Source organism: Ovis canadensis, chromosome 3, assembly GCF_042477335.2.
Source record: "Ovis canadensis isolate MfBH-ARS-UI-01 breed Bighorn chromosome 3, ARS-UI_OviCan_v2, whole genome shotgun sequence".
NCBI classification, from domain to species: domain Eukaryota; kingdom Metazoa; phylum Chordata; class Mammalia; order Artiodactyla; family Bovidae; genus Ovis; species Ovis canadensis.
The window spans coordinates 225,039,269-225,053,945 of NC_091247.1; the positions used below are offsets into that span (position 1 = coordinate 225,039,269).

At 54.5% G+C, this 14,677-nt stretch overlaps 1 long non-coding RNA gene across 1 annotated transcript; it reads right to left on the bottom strand.

The window, feature by feature from the left end:
* Positions 1-2,005: 2,005 nt before the first annotated feature.
* On the bottom strand, positions 2,006-6,754 carry LOC138437969 (uncharacterized). Its single transcript, XR_011256217.1, has 2 exons — positions 6,533-6,754; positions 2,006-2,390 (listed from the first exon to the last, which is right to left on the bottom strand). It is a non-coding gene; the product is annotated as an uncharacterized lncRNA (long non-coding RNA).
* Positions 6,755-14,677: the final 7,923 nt, after the last annotated feature.

Consider the following 14,677-nt stretch of genomic DNA (forward strand, 5'->3'; position numbering starts at 1 on the left):
GCGGGAGAGCCGCGAGGAGGCTGCTGCCCTCATGTGGGTGGGCAGTGCAGGTGGAGAAGGGGTCGAACTGCTGGGATATTTCGAAAATACAACCAGTGATATTTGCTGATGGTGAATGAGAGTGGGGGTGGGGCGGACAGAGCTCAAGATTATGAAAAAGAGCAGCGTGAAAGACAATCCCAAGGTCTGTGGCCTGGGGAAGTGGGTAGAAAATGAGGGTGCCGTTGCCTGAGACAGGAAGGCGGTGGGCATGAATTTCAGGAGCTCGGGTTGTGACCTGCTGAGTGAAGCTGAACCCTGGCCATCCACATGGAGATGTGGCGGGAAAAGGCGTCTGCAGGACAGGCCTGGAGTTGGGGAGAGAAGTCAGGCTGGGTGTGGGGAGCTGCTGTAGAAGTCCCCACGTCTTGCACACAGTGAGGGCCTCAAGAGGGACCTGAGGCTGGCCACAGCCCAGCTCCTGGCCTGCAGGAGAGGAGGACAAGGACCCCAGGGCACACGGGGCCCCCCAGCGTTCATCTGACGACAAGGCTGGAGGGTGAGCTGGGATCTCTTGGCCAAGGTGGTACACCTTGAGAGTCTTGGCAGGTGGAGGTGGGACAGGCGTCCTGAGAAGGCAGGTGCTCTGGCTTTTGGGGTGAGGTGGGAAACAGGAGGAGGAAGGCTCAGTGGAGCCAGCGGGGTGGGGGTTCAGTGGATGGTGCGGGACCCCAACCCCTGGGGCTTAACTTAACCCCTGAAGCTTCCGTCTTTGCCTCTAAAACTGGAATGATAACCTTGCATGGGTTGGTGTGAGGATCAAATTAATTCATCCAGACAAAGAACGCAGAATAAAGTGATGGAAGGGGCTGGAAAACGTGACCTACCCTTTAATACTGAGTCCAGAGAAGACAGCATGCTTCAGCTGAGAGGGAAGGGAACAGCGCAGGAGGCCCAAGTGTGAGGGGCCCGGACCCGGATGAGGGAGGAGCTTTGTTCCCTTTGGGCAGCGGGGAGCCATGGAGAGTTCTGTGCTGAGAGGGGAGCGGGGCTGTATTCAGTCCTTGACTGTCCTCTACCTCTGCTCAGCCTGACGCACCCCTCCCCATCCCAGGCCCCACAGTCCGAGCCAGCACCCTGCCTGCTGGGCTCAGGGCACATCTCCTGTGAGAGCGAAGGCTTGGTGAGCACGTGCTACGTTGGTTCTTTCAGCTGCCCCAGGCATCAGGTCTGTCTTGCTATTATGCTGGTTTGACAGATGAGGAAACCAAGGCACAGAGAACATTACACAGGTCAAGGTCATCACACGGGTCGTGGCCAGCAGAGTGGACTCGACTCCAGAATCTCCCCCAGCCTCTCCCAGCTCTGAGAAGCGGACGGGCATCGTGGGCAGCGTCCAGCACCACGCTCCTTCCAGCAGGCAAGGTGGGGTCCTTATGCCCACTCACAGGGCAGCAAGGTCAAGGGCCCCACAGCTTGTCCACGGAGGAGCTGAGACTCCCACCCGGGTCCATGAGACCCACGTGCCCACACTGGGGGCCTGGCAGGCACAGCACCTGGAAGCCTGAGCTTCCTCTAGCCCGAGCCTGCATTTGGGCGAGCTGCCTCAGTCAGGAGCTCTTTCTGAGGTCCCTCACTCCCCTTCGGGAGGACGGGGAGGACGGTGGGCTCCCCCTGCCAGGCTGCTCTGGGGCTCACATCACAGCCCCCTTTACTGTCTCTTCCCCTGCTCTATCCTTTCACAGTGGCTTTTTCATCCCTCGAACTGACCTGGCCCACCAGGTCCCAGCCCTTCCCTGCACAGAGGAGTCTGAAAAGCAGGCTAACTGCATCCACTTAACAGTTTCACAGCCAGAAAAACCAGCAGAGGGAAAGACAATGTTTGCAGACCGGGTCAGGTCCAAGGTCACTCCATAAAAATGGATTCCTGGAAAGACATAAACCAGCAATTTACCCAGTGAATTTTTTGGCTTCCAAAAAAATAAAAACGCTATCCCATTTGAATAACGAAGAGAGAGAAAACGTCTCCAGTTCCTCCTTTATTAGTGAATAAGGACACACAAAAACTCAACAGAGATGGAACATGCGTTCCCAGGCAGTTTCAGGTCTGGTTTATTAGCCACTTTCATTTCATAAAAACCAGCATTTCTATTCAAATAGGATGATGTCCAAAAGGTCTGTTCACTTTTGAAAAAAAAAAAATGTATTGAATACAGGGTAAGTCTTAGTTGTATTTTTTGTTTTTTAAACAAAGCTCAGATCCTCCTGACTTCGCGCCTGTTACTACAGCCGAAGGGAAACTGATTACAGAATCCATCTGATATGTCGGATTTCTTTGTGGCATCCACTTCATTGCTCAGCAGCCAGCCATGATGTCATAAGCCCATCAGATTTCCGGTAGGGGGGAAACGCTGGGGAATTGGAAAGAATGGATGTTTCTTACCGTCAGGAAGGGGAGGGAAGGGGCTGGGTGTGTGTTTGGGATGCGGTAGTGGGTGCGCGGGGGACGTGGGGACTGGAGGCAGCTTCAGTGTTTGTGATATTAAATGTCAGGCAGAAACCTGAAAAATCCAGCCACCCAGATGTTTTCAAAATATCCAGATGTCTGGCACCGAGCAGACCGCGTTCCCCTCCAGACCCCTCCCGTCCCAAGAGGCGTTCGACATTTCAGCTCTGACCTCAGGTCTCCAGCAAGTGCCCACCCTCGGGTTTGGAATTTTTTTTCTAAATCTTTACATATGGATGACAGGCGTAACTAGGTCCAGATTTCTAAAAGCTGTTGAAGCAGTGATTTGAAAAGTTCAGTCCCTGGAATTAGCTTCCATGGAATACACTCTGCAAGCCAAAAAGGAGGGGAAAAAATCCCTCAGCCAACACACACACAAACATATGTGACTCTGAAGCCATAGGAGTTAAAAACCCCAAACAAAACCGAGGAGTCTGAGATCCAAGGACTCTCGCCTGACACTGAGAAGCGATGAGCCCTCCCCCAGGAGCTCGCTTCCCCCAAATCAGAAAAACACCAAACAGCTTTGTTCTTCCTGACAAAGCCCCTCGCTTCCAAGGAACAGACAGTTGCCAACAAAAGCACAGGGTAGAACTAATTTACACTCAGACTCGGGGCTTCAAGGAGTCATAAAGTACAGAAATGGAAATGGCTTTGCTGAGGACTCTGCCTCCCCGCCACTGGCAATGGGGACCCCAGCGCCTGGGGGAGCCCTGCAGGCCACAGACGGAGCAGAGTCCCAGCTTCCAGTGGCCTGGCCACACGCCCACTGAGGCCACCTCCAAGGCTTGTGGCTAATTGCTCCTGAAAAAGAGCCAAGAACTGCAGGCCCCTGGGGTCCCAGCTCTGCGACTTCACAGGGAGCCAGGAGGAGAGGCAGCTGGGGAGGGGGACCCTCTCCAATTAGAACTGAGAGCCTGGATAACGAGGAAGGGGGTGGTGAGGGCTGGGGGTGGGGGTGGGGGGTCTGGCAGAGGGCAGGAGGAGTTGGGTGGGGGCTCAGGGCTGGAGGTGGGGGGCTCAGTGGCATCCTCTCCTAGGGCAACCCCTGAGCTTTTCAGATGCAGAAATCAAAGGCTAGGAGCGGCTGAGTGGCCCGCTCAAGGTCACCAGGCTCATTAGAGGCCCAGCTAGTATTGGGAGAATAGAAAACACAGGCCTGGCACTGCGTGGCTCTTCCCTGAACATTATCTAATTTAATCCTCGCAACACCCTGTGAGGGAAGGATTATCATTAACCTCAGTTTCCAGAGCCAATGGAGGTGCAGAGAGGTTAAGTAATTTGCCCAAGGTCACACAGCCCACTCATTAGCAGAACTTGGCAGTGAACCACTGACTCCAAATCCAGTGCTCTTTCTGCTGGGCGGGGGAGGCAGTGAAGGTTTAACGGGGAACAGTGATCTGATTTAAATACATCTTTAAGATGCTGGTGATCCCCACAGAACAGAAGGGATTAAATCACTGCAAATTAATTTTTTAAAGTGACTCCAGTCAGGAGGGTTGGGGGTGGGGGTGGCGAGCCTGTTTTCATTGCATCCCTGCCGGAGCCTCAGTAAAGCACGCAGACACTGTCTAGCTGTGCGCAGAGGCCGCTCAGTCCCCTGAAGAGGGGAGGGTGGAGGTGGGGGTGCTAAAAGCTTTGTCAGGCGCCTGTGAGAGCGGTAATCTCCACCGGAAAGCTGCCAGGCGCACAGGTCTGACGGAGCCCCGGAGGGTGAAATTCACTGAGGACAGAAACTAAAAAATGAAAGTAAGAGTTGGCCCTCTAAGCCTGATTCCTCCTTTCCAGCCTGGAGTTTAAATGAACCGCAGATTACCTGGATTGCTGTCTGTGGCCCGGAGGCCTGACTCTGGGTCCTGTCTGTCCAAGATGTGGGGGAGGAGGGCAGGCAATATGTCCCTGTACCCCGGCCTTCCGGGGGACCCTGCTGACCCCCACCTTCTCCCAGAGTGGGATTTGAAGGAAACCAAGCCTCCCAGAGCTGGGACACAAAAATGAGGCATAGGCTGGTCTGAGCTCAGAGAAAAAAGACACTCACCTGTCCCCAGGCCTCCCCACCGCCCCACCCCAGAGTCCCTTCGCTTCCCGAGGGCCAGCCTTGGCACTTCAGTGGGTCATCCGTGCCAGGCCTCTCCCTGCCCTCTTCTTCACTGAGCCTGCTGGTTTCATTTGTTTCTGTGGACAGCAAATGGGGTGTGAAGCCCAGGACCCAGGTCAGGGAAGGGGAAAGAAAAATTTCTGCCATCTGGGTGCCTAATCTGGCTGAGCAGTTCCCGTTTTTCTGGGAAAATTCTACTCATCCTTTATTCGATTTGCCTACAAACACCCTGACTCAGGTCCTGCCCTCCTGGCACTTACAACCGATGGGAGGAGTCAAAAATTAACCCAGTAATACCATAAAAATGTCCCTGGAGGGAGGGGTTCCCAGGCTATGAGAGAGCATCATAGGGGAAGTGTCGAGTCAGGGGAGATCAAGGAAGGCTTCATGGAGGAGGTGACTGATGATGAGGCATTAACCCTTCTGACTCACTGTCACCTCTGCAGAGGAGCCTTTCCTGATGGCCACTCAAGATTGCCTCCTGTCCCTATTCCTTTCCTGATTCTTGTTCACCATCTGTTTCCCTGCACTAGTCTGGAAGTCCCCAAGAGGTCAGAGGTCTGTCCTGTTTGCCACTGAGTTGCCTGTGCTTGGGACATAGTAGATGTTTGATGACTACTTGTTGATCAAAAAAAAAAAATGTAAACAACATGTGCAAAGGACCTATGGTAGGCGGAATCACAGACTAGGAGGGTGTAGGAGTCAGAATAGGGGGGTGGGGAAGGCACAGAGAGTAACGGGAGATGAGACAGAACTACACCCAAGAACAACCCTGGACTGACCGGCATCTCCTCCAGCCTCTGGGCCCCCTTCTGCTCTTCCCTGGTGGCAGAGACTGAGGTTGGGTGTCTTCCTTCTCCTCCAGAGGAGTGTCATATGGATACCCTGCCCCACTTGATCTGCACCAGACAGCACTCCCCTGGGGTCAAGGCAGGTGAGCACTCATCACCTGCCCAATGCTCTTCCTCTCACCACTGCCTTCCTTCCTCCATTCATTCCCTTGCCTGAACCTATGGGGCCACCCGGAGCCCCCAAGAGGCAGTGGGAGGCAGATCCAGGGCCTCCCTACACCCCACCCCCAGGTTTCCTCTGCACCCCAGTACCAGCAGCCCGGCACTCTTTCTCCTCCCTGAGGCAGAAGTGGAAGGAGAGAAGGAGCAGGGCTCGGGGCTTGGACCAGACAGGTTTGTGTCCCCCTGGCTGATGACCAGCGCGTGTCTGGACACCAGGCCGACCTCTGCCCTTCAGATTCCTCCCAGGTGACATGCAGATGCCCCAAGCCCCAGCGGAGACAGAGCAAGTGTGCCTGAGAGGCTCGAAATCAATTTCTGGTTTTCCTCTACGGCTCGGTTCAGTCACTCCTGACGCTGGGGTCCGGGGTTCGGGCGCCTCCGGCCAGGGGAAGCAGCTGAAACTCACGGCGGTGATGAAGGTGGGGGGAGGTCCCCGCCCGCGCGGACCCTCCCTCCGCGCCACCAGCGCCGCACGCTCCGGCAAACTTTCTGCGTCTACACCTGCTCGTGGTTCTGCGGCGCGTGTCTACACGGCCTCACCTGCCCCCGGGTCGCTGGCTCAGTCATAGTCCGAGTCTCCAGTCTCACTCGCCACGAGTTAGGAGGACCGTCAACCCCAGTCTTAGGGATCAGTCTCGACGACCTCGGGATTTCGGGGCGGGGGCGCCTCAGCCGGCTCCCCTGCGCTCGTCTACACCGCCTCAGGAGTCCCCCCACGTCACTGGATACGTCTCAGCTCAGGGGGCCGCGTCCACTCCGCCTCGGAGACACCGCAGCTCTGGGGCCGCGTCCACACTGCTCAAGGCGCACTAGACCCTCCAGAGCGCGGACCGGCACGCAGACCCCCGCGAAAGACAGCGGCTCAGCGTAGGAGGTGCGCCCGGATCTCCTCCTGGTGCCCTCCACGCCCAGACCAGCCGGCCGGGGGCGGCTTACCTTGCCCGCGCCCTCACGCTCCTGTCCAGGCGATACCGTCTCTTTCATACATTGTGCAATATTGTCGACGGTGAAAGAACATGTTATAAATCCTCTCCCGGTCACCTGGCAGTTCCCCACCCTCCCGCCTTTCTTCTTTTTTCGGCGTTTAAGACAATACTCGGCCCCAGCAGCCGGCCGCCGGCCAGGGACTCCGGGGCTGGCGCTGCTGGCCGCGGCGGGGCGGGCCTTGGGCGGGGTCTGGGCGGGGCCCGCCGCCCTGGGGGCGGGGGCGGGCGGGGTGGGGCGGGGCACCCGGGCTCTGGCCACACTCCCCGGGGAAGCCGCTGTCGGCGACTAGAGCTCCTGTTCCGGCTTCTGATTGGTCTGCCGGCTCGGCGATGCTGACGCCTGATTGGTTAAGGCAAAGAAGAGTAGAGGGTTACAGGATCCATTCTTTGACTTTTTTTTTTTTTTTAATGTAGCCGCCACTACTCTTTTGGGTCCTCCTGAGATCTGTAGCCTTTTCCTCACTGCTTCTGCACACTCTGTCGTTAACACTTTACTACCTCGAAGGTAATGCTCTTCTTTGTCCTTTTCTACCAAATAGGCCACTTGATGCGAAGAACTGATTCACTGGAAAAGATCTTGATGCTGGGAAAGATTGAAGGCCGGAGAAGGGGACGACAGAGGATGAGGCGGTTGGATGGCATCACCGACTCGATGGACATGAGTTTGAGCAAGCTCCGGGAGTTGGCGATGGACAGGGAGGCCTGGCTTGCTGCAGTCCATGGGGTCGCAAAGAGTTGGACTCGACCGAGAGACTGAACTGACCAAATCCGTAGCACCTTGAAGTCAGGACACCGGGTTTGTGATGCTCCCACTGTATCCCCAGGACCTGGTACTGGGAGGTGCTCAAAACGTGTTTGTTGATTGGATTCATGGAAAATGTACGTATAGGTTTCTAGAGCTATTTTTAAGGCTAGGAACATCCCTTAGAAGAGGGTATTAATATTCTTCTAGAGTGGGAGGTAGAGCAGCGTGGCGCAGTGGAAGCATGCTGGGCCCATAACCCAGAGGTCGATGGATCGAAACCATCCTCTGCTAAGCCCCCAGCTTGGGCTTCCCTTGTAGCTCAGTTGGTAAAGAATCTGCCTGCAAGGCAGGAGATCAGGGTTCGATCCCTGGTTCAAGATGACCCCCTGAAGAAGGAAATGGCAACCCATTCCAGTATTCTTGCTTGGAGAATCCTATGGACAGAGGAACCTGGCAGACTACAGTCCATGGGGTTGCAAGAGTTGGACACAGCTTAGGGACATCTCCCCACTTCTCTGGTGGCTCAGAGGTTAAAGCGTCTGCCTGGAATGAGGGAGAACCAGGTTTGGTCCCTGGGTTGGGAAGATCCCCTGGAGAAGGAAATGGCAACCCACTCCAGTACTCTTGCCTGGAAAATCCCATGGAAGGAGGAGCCTGGTAGGCTACAGTCCATGGGGTCGCAAAGAGTCGGACACGACTGAGCGACTTCACTTTCACTTTCACTTTAGGGACTAAAACAACAAGAATGGAGAGACTGAGGCGCTGAGAAACGCTGTCACTTGGGATGTGCTTACATCAGTGGACTTCAGATCCCTACGCAGGGAATCCCTGTGAAGTGTCCAGGCCTCAGTTTCCCATCTGTCAAAAGAGAATGTTAGGTTAGAGCCGAAGATGGGTTAGAAGATGAACTGTTTGTGTGAACCGATTATACTGTGCTGCTGCGCTTGGCAGTATGAATGAGGCAGTTGTGCCTTCATGTTAAAATCCTGGTTCCCTGCTGTCCTCTCTCCCTCCCTGACCACAGGGGAATCTAATCACAGGGGAAGTAAAAAGCACTCTGCTCAATCCAGGGGTACCTTGTGGGTACTTTGCCCACTTCTGAGGGTTTGGGGCCATGTAGGAGGATTTTCTGGGGGGGCACAGGGGTTCTCATTAAGCAAACTGACTTGAGCAGGCATGCTGTTCCGGGGGAAGGGCAATTCTTGGGAGCACCCTGTTTCCCAAGAGAGCCATTTTGATTGCGAGGTGGTCTCTGATATGGGGTGGGGAGAGGGCTTCCCCTGACAATGGAGGATGTAGGAGCTGGGTGTGCTAGGGTCAGAATTACCATGTGTGTGTGCTCAGTCGTGTCCGACTCTTTGTGACTCCACTGACTGTAGCCCTCCAGGCTCCCCTGTCCATGGGATTTCTCAGGCAAGAATACTGGAGTGGGTTGCCATTTCCTCCTCCAGAGGATCTTCCCAACACAGGGATTGAACCCACATCTCCTGTGTCTCCTGCATTGACAGGCAGATTCTTTACCGCTGGGCCACCAGGGTGAGGGAGGGTTAATCGATCAGATAAAGGCTGAGACCCTCAGCAGCCAGGTTCAGGTTTGCAGAGGAGCCAGCTTGGTGGCACAGCAAGTTCTCTCTGAGTCTCTGTCTTCATATGGCTTTCTTGTAAGGATGCCAGTCATTGGCTTCAGGGCCCACTCTAATCCAGTATGACCTCAACTTAACGTCATCACATCCGCAAAGACCCTATTTCCAAATCAGGTTACAGTCACAGGTACTGGAGGTTAGGGTTTCAAACCTATCTTTTGAGGGGACACAATTCAACCTGCAAGGCCCAATGAGGAAGGACCATTCTGGTCAGACGGGAACAGCAAGAGTAGGGACCCTGAGGCGGCCCAGGGTAGATTACCTTCCTAGCTACCCACTGCTCTTTAGGGGCTTATCTCTGGCTCATCTCAGTTCCTGATGCCTGGCAGCTGCCTAAACAGAGCCAGGAGGGAACTGATCCCCTGAATAGTAAGCCTTTCCTTCCAGCAGACCCTGCCCAGCCTGGGACCCTGAGGAGAGCCAGCCTGCCTGCCTGCTTGGTTCCCACCCACCCCCCCTACCCCAAACCACCCGCATCCCACATACAAGACGGACAAGGACAATAAAAGCTGTTTCCCAAGCAGGTGGTGATTAATCACCAAGTTAATTAAAGAGGCAGTAATTACTCTTGGATTTCAGAGGAAGGAGTGATATCTTAGACAGGGGTGGGTGGTCAGCCTTCAGGTCTCCCTGAGGGGGGCTGGAAGATAGAATGTGAAAAGGCAGCAAGGAGAAACAAACACACAAACAAAACATTTTAAAAAACAAGTAACATTTAAAAGCTTCAGTCATAGCTGTATAGTTTTACTTGACAGAATCAAGTGGTGGCCTTTAGATTAAGCCTGTCTCAGTACTTTTCCATCTTTGAAATATTTCATTAACAACAACCCCCCAAAAAGGCAAGGGGAGGTTAAATATTTCCAAACTCCAGTTTGGGATTTATAAATGGCCTCAAATACCCATGACCTCACTTCACACAATGGAGAGGACCTTAAAATTATGTGTAAATCGAACTCCGTCTGCCCACCCTGTGCATCTTAACGCCAGGGAGGCTCTGTCTTCATTTCTGATTGATTTTTCCCTGACAGAGGTGCAGAGTCCTTTGCTTTAAGTGTCAGGCTGTCTCTGTCAAGTAGTTAATGACCTATAGAGCACTTAAAACGTACTGGAGGAGCTGCTGTTTGGAGGCACCCCGTGGCGTACCCTCTCCTATTGCCAGTAATCACCCCTCATTTATTTGCTCTTATTGGCTTGGAATTTGCTATCAGGTTTCCCCAAAGTGGAGCCCACCAGGAAAGGTCCCATTCCACAGGGACCCAGAAGAGTGCTGGGTTGGCGTCCAGGGGCAGCAGGTGAGGAGGAGAGGAGTCAGTGTCTCGTGAGTCCTTCATCGTGGGTGTCCTGGTCACCCTCTGAGCACACCTTTTCGGATTGCTCCATTCCTCCTGCTCCTGGGGCCACCCCCGCCTTCCCAGTTTCTCCCCTTCATCTGTCTTCAGCCTCAACCTGTCTCCTGAGCCCTTGTGTCGGCTGCCTTTGGAACACCTACTCCTGGTGGCCACCCGGATTTCTCCCCGCATTTCTGCTCTAGTCTTGTTCTGCCTGTGATGCAGGAGACCTGGGTTCAACCCCTGGGTCGGGAAGATCCCTGGAGAAGGAAACAGCAACCCACTCCAGGATTCTTGCTTGGAGAATCCCATGGACAGAGGAGCCTGGCGGGCTACAGTCCATGGGGTCGCCCAGAGTCAGACACAACTGAGCGACTCACAGTTGCGCTGTCCCTGCTTACTGACACGAGCCTCTGTCCACTGAATGAGGGTATGCAATCAATCAACCAGTAGGCCCCCTCCCCCACGCCACAAAGGGGCTCTCGAGTCTGGTTCCCTGTCCCAATCTGTATCTCCTTGGTCTCAATCCCAACCCCAAAGCTTTTACCCATCTCAGCAGCCTCCAAATGGAACGGGCCACCCTCCCCAAAGTCACTCAGTCGAACAAAGTCACCTAAAGAGCAATGTGGGGGATTTTGCCCTCCTGTTCCCCAACCTCTGTGGCCTCCTCAGGCTTCAGCCTGATACCCAAGGCCCTTCACGACCTGGGCCTGGCGTCGTTTCTCCAGGTTCCTCTCAGCGCTTCACCCTTCCTGCTACATCACTCCTTCCGTCTTCAGACTTTGCTCGTGATATTCTCTGCCTGGAGCACCCTCATCCTTCAAGGGCACCTCTTCCAGGAAGCCTTCCTTATTTTGCTCAGAATCTCATAGCTCTTCCCGTAATGTGTTTTCCCTGGAGTTCCGCTGTCTGCCTGCCTTGTCACTCATTCAGGGACATTTACTGAGTGTCCACCGGGTGAGGAGTTGTTGGGAGCACCAGTTCTGTTATCAGACAGGCCCAAATTCAAATCTGGCTTTGCCCCTTGCCAGCTGTGTGACCTCGGGCATGCACTGACCTTCTATGAGCCTGAGTTTCCTCCTCTGCCATGCCCTAGAGCTGGGGCCTGTCCTTGGGCAACTGGAGGATGATGCCACCCTGGCAAGGTCAGTGCTGGGAGTGAGAGGAGAGGCTCAGGCTGGGGTGAGCAGAGAGGCAGTGGCTGCAGCAACCTCCAGGATCAAAGCCATGCGGAGTCATCACAGGGAACACAGAGCTGGCGTGAGCACCCGACTGGGGGCCTGGGAGGCTGAATCGGCTCTTCCAGGAGGAAAAGGGCATCCGACTCCTACGGTTGCCATAACCAATTGCCCCAGACTTGGTGGCTCAAAGCAGTACATACTTCTCCTCTTATACTTCTGGAATCCAGAAATCCAAAATCGGCTTCAGTAGGCTGAAACTAAGGCGTCCGCAGGGCCATGCCCCTTTCAGAGGCTTTGAAGAGAATCTATTTTATTGCCCTTTCCAGCTTCTAGGGCTGCATTCCTTGGCTCATGGCACCTACATCCATCTTTGAAGCCAGGAAGGTAACATCGCTAAATCTCTGTCTCTCCTTCCATCATCGCATTGCCTCCTGCCTTCTATCTGTAAGCTCCTTCTGCATCTCTCTTATAAAGACACTTGTGAGTGTAATAATCCAGGATAATCTCACCATTTGAAAATCCTTAATCACAAGCACAAAGTCTTTTCCATGTTAATATTCATGGATTCCAGGGATTCGGAAGTGGACGTTTTAGGGGGAGCCATTATTCAGCCTACTATCCAAGGCAACTCAGCAAAGAGGTTGCGATCACAGGCTCTGAAGCTACTTCTGGGGGCTTGAACTCAGCGCCACCGTGTGCCAGCTGTTTGGCTTTGGGCAAGTTGCTACAGCTCTCTGATGCTCAGTTTCCTCATCTATAAAATGGGAACAGTGCCTGAAAGAAAAGTGAAAGTGTTTGCCACTCAGTTGTGTCCAACTCTTTGTGACTCCATGGACTGCAGCCTGCCAGGCTTCTCTGTCCATGGGATTCTCCAGGCAAGAATACTGGAGTAGGTTGCCATTCCCTTCTCCAGGGGATCCTCCGAGCCCAGGGATTGAACCTGGGTCTCCCACATTGCGGGCAGATTCTTTACCTTCTGAGCGATCAGGGAAGCCCAGTGCCTAGCTCCAGGCAAGAATTCAGTAGGTGTTTCAGGAACATCTGTTGGGTTGAGGGAACTGCATGTGCCAGGGCCTGGAGGTTAAGAGAGACCCCAGAGGACTTCCCTGGGGGTCCAGTGGCTAAAACTCCATGCCCCCAGTGCAGGGGGGCCCAGGTTCAATCCCTGATCAGGGAACAAGATCCCACATGCTGCAGCTAAAGATCCTGCATACTGCAACGAAGATCAAAGACCCTGCATGCCGCAACTAAGACCTGATGTAGCCAAATAAATAAATAAATACTTTAAGGAAGAGAGAGAGAAAGACCCCAGAAGGACCCTACTACGGAAAGATGGGAAGATGAGCAGGAAAGTGGACAAGGCAGGGCAGGCTGGGGCAGAGGGGTGAGGGTGGAGCCGGACCAGGTCCCAGGGAGGAGTGTGTGAACGTGTGTGCCTGCAGGGCAGTTTTAGGATGGAGCATCGTAAAGCTCTCTCATCTCCCACTCTGGGCTCGAACCCAGGGAGAAGGCACCAGCATCCTGAAGCACTGAGACGTCGGGTATGAGCACTGGCCGAGGGGCCAGACCAACCTGGGGTCAACTCCTCAGCCCCTGCAAGCGTCCTCACCTGATCCAGGGAGGCTGGAACGACCCACGGTACAGGCTAAGGCGGGGGAGCTCGGGGCTTGCTTTGTATCACCGCGGTTACCAGTTTTATTTCTGGACCTGGTCACCTGTCTCCACAGTCTCCTTCCCCTGGGGACTCAACTGCACAGACTTGTCCTAACAGACCCAGGGAGCCAGAAGCAATCTTGCCCCACCCCACATACACAAAGCAACCCCCGCCCATAGGAAGTGGGAGACTGTGGGGCTGCTGGAGCAAGTGAGGGGCATTTGAGGCTGGATCCTGACTCGTTCCCAGGAAGCCAGAGTAGGGGGTCTTGAAAGGCCTGAACCCCCAGAGCCTTTCTTACCCACCCAGACACTAAGAGGGTGGCTGTGAGCAAACCCAGACACGTGTCCCCACCCTTCTCTCCCCACCGGGTTCAGCCCCTGCCCACTGCTTGGGAGGTCCCGGGCCCCGCGTGGTCAGAGTTGTCTGGCCTAGACTCGAGGCGACGGAGGAAGGGCATCGCTGAGCCGGCCGAGGCATCCCCTGGTGGTGATAGAGCCTTCTGGGATGAATTATCAGAACCACCCTACCAGGGCTCATGGCCCCTGCTGCGCGCTCCACAGGCCCACATCAGCATCATCGATTGATTAGAGCTTCTGACAGCCTCCACGGTCGGGAGGTGGGGTGAGAGGCCGCTGCTGGCCCATCTGATGTGTCCAGGCTTCGCCTCCAGCAGCCCAGCTCGGAGATTGCCTCTTTCCATCAGACAAAAGTGGGGTGCTTTTCCAACAGCTGCACTTCCATTGCCCTGCCCTTCCTGGGTGTGGAGGCAGCTACCTGTCTTTTCCAGTTTTCACGTATGTAACATGGGTCACGTACTAATTACAGGTGCTGGAAATTGGAGGGAAGAAAATCATTCTCCCTTTTCCAGCAAGAACCAGCCCTAGGGCTTCCCTGGTGGCTCAGTGCATAAGAATCCACCTGCCCACGTGGGAGGCAGTTTCTGTCCCTGGTCTGGGAAGTTCCTACATGCTGCGAGGCAACTAAGCCTGTGCTCCACAGGTCAGAAGCCACAGACTACAGCAGCCTACCTGTTCCAGAGGCCACGCTCCCCAACAGGAGAATGAGAAGCCCGTGGGCCACAGCTGGAGAGCTGCCCCTGCTCCTTGCAACTAGAGAAAAGCCTGCAGTGAAGACCCAGCACGGCCAACAAAAATAAACAATTTTTTTTTTTAAAGAAGAGCCAGCTCTAAATCACCAGCAGAGAAAAATTTGCATTTATTCTTTAAACAAATTGCTCTTAGGCTCTTGAGTCAGACAGAAAGAGAGACAAGTAAAGTGAAAGTCGCTTAGTTGGGTCCGACTCTTTGCAACCCCATGGACTGTCCGTGGCATTCTCCAGGCCAGAATACTGGAGTGGGTAGCCTTTCCCTTCTCCAGGGGATCTTCCCAACCCACGGATTGAGCCCAGCAAGGGATTTGCCACATGCAGGAAGCTCAAGCCTCCTGGGGATGTGTGTGAACCGATTCAATACAAGGAGGTCAGAGCAGTCAGAGAGATGAAGAAACTGCTTGGCAGGGGAGGGAGTGTTCCTGAAGGCTTC